Source organism: Populus alba, chromosome 8 (genome assembly GCF_005239225.2).
Source record: "Populus alba chromosome 8, ASM523922v2, whole genome shotgun sequence".
Lineage (NCBI taxonomy): Eukaryota > Viridiplantae > Streptophyta > Magnoliopsida > Malpighiales > Salicaceae > Populus > Populus alba.
Window position 1 is genome coordinate 1089417 of NC_133291.1, and position 2290 is coordinate 1091706.

A 2290-nucleotide genomic window follows, 5' to 3' on the forward strand; every position below is an offset into this window, starting at 1 on the left:
GGAGCAAAAAGCGTAGGATTTTAGTGGAGTGGTAGTCAAAGAGATTCCTTTCAGATGTGAATTAGGGGGATAAAAGGCTTTGGGTGATATAAATCGCTTTCTGACTCTGACTTTTCAACGCGACATAAATAATAAAATAATGATGCTTGTTTTGATGGACAAACGGACAATTGCGACGGAGCACAAATCCCTGCTTCTGGCTATCCATATTTTCTTTACTATCTAAAGTTATAATTTAGTAAAAGACCGCAGCTGTGAGCAACTAATTGCTCTAAAAAAATACCAAAGCAGCCTCATTAGATTACTATTTGATAGGATTTGATGCAGACAAAATAATTTAATTAATGGGTCAAACGACAAGAAGTGTAAACAAAAAGTAAATGAATGGCATGCAGGCATCAAATTAGAAAAGTTTCAACGCGTTTTGGCCTTACAGAATCTTACCTAGACAAAATCTTGATTAATGTGCTTGATCAGACTCTATAAATAGATAAGCTCCCATGCATTCTTCTCCATCTTCTATCTCAATTCTCTCAATCATCCACAACAGCTTTGGTAACAGCACTTGCAGACTTAGCTATACATTTAGCGCGCTAAAAAACTTTAGTTTCTCCAACTGAAAACATATAAAAATGGCAGCAAAAGCAGGAGCAGCAGCTTCTTTCATGTTCATGCTGTTCTTGCTGAACATAGCATGCCACGCACAACTCTCCCCTACATTTTTACGACAGCTCCTGTCCTAATGCGCTTAGCGCGATCCGAACTGCTATCAGAAGTGCAATTGCGAGCGACAGGAGAATGGCAGCGTCTCTCATCCGCTTGCACTTTCACGATTGCTTTGTCCAGGTACTTTTGCAACTACTTTTGGCAGCCACAGTGCTCCTCTCTGATTATGTATTATCTTGGAGCCAGTGTACTTATGAGTTATTCCTTGGTTTTGCAGGGTTGTGATGCCTCCATCTTACTGGACGAGACTCCTTCTATCCAGAGTGAAAAGACTTGCCCTCGGCAATCTTAACTCTGCTAGAGGTTATTAATGTAATAGACAAAGCAAAAACTGAAGTTGAGAAGATCTGTCCTGGAGTAGTATCTTGTTGCAGATATCATTGCTGTTGCAGCGAGAGATGCGTCTGCTTATGTGAGTATATCTAAATCCATCTCTTTATTGCTGTTGGTATTGCGAGCTGCAAAACCAGGACTTGTTGTTTATGATTCTTATGGAAAAAATGTCACAGGTGGGTGGCCCATCCTACGCGGTGAAGCTTGGAAGAAGAGATTCAACAACAGCAAGTCGAACTTTAGCCAACGCAGAGTTACCTGCCTTCTTTGAAAGCCTGGAGAGTCTTATTTCTCGTTTCCAAAAGAAAGGCCTTACTGCAAGGGACATGGTTGCCTTGTCAGGTTCGCATACTCTCGGACAAGCTCAATGCTTCACTTTCCGTGAAAGGATATACAATCACAGCAATATCGATGCCGGATTCGCTAGCACCCGCAGGAGGCGATGTCCACGTGCTGGCAGCGACTCAACCTTAGCCCCGCTCGATTTGGTCACTCCCAATTCTTTCGACAACAATTACTTCAAGAATCTGATGCAAAACAAGGGTCTCCTTCAGTCAGATCAAGTGCTTTTCAATGGAGGCTCCACGGACAGCATTGTCTCTGAATACAGCAGGAACCCTGCAAGATTCAAATCAGATTTTGGATCTGCCATGATCAAAATGGGAGATATAGGTCTTCTCACTGATCTTCCGGGCAGATAAGGAGGATTTGCAGTGCTGTCAACTAGTTTTTTCCTTTTCTTTTTTTTCCTTGAAGATTCTCTCGGATCAAGTGTGCAGACATAACAATGTGTTATTTGTTTTCTCAAATTGTTTCATTCATTTAGTCGGTCAAGTATAAATTAATAAGCAACAAAAATTCGTTCATGGGTTGTCCTATTCGTGTTTTGTTCTCTGGTCGTCTTACCCCATAATCAACCACACCCTGTGCTCCCTGTTCCTGGCCTTGATCAGCTCCTTAATTTCCATATGGACTCAATAATCGGTTACTAATTTTGCCTCTATTATAGAATTGGTTACTCAAAAAATAAATTAGTAAGATGTTAAGATATGATTTTAAACTAGTTACATGACTTGCGCGATGCTGCGGGTCAATGATTTTTGCATAAAAAATATCAAAAAAAATTAAGATCTAAAAGTATGAGATCTTTTTGCAAATCTATACCTAAGAGTCTTGGGTGTGGCTGCAACACCTGACCCAAGAGTAATATTTATAATATTAATAATAACAT

The 2290-nt window shown here is 40.3% G+C and overlaps 1 pseudogene; it reads left to right on the forward strand.

Moving 5' to 3' along the window:
• Positions 1-632: 632 nt before the first annotated feature.
• LOC118030463 (lignin-forming anionic peroxidase-like) lies at positions 633-1786 on the forward strand (annotated as a pseudogene).
• Positions 1787-2290: the final 504 nt, after the last annotated feature.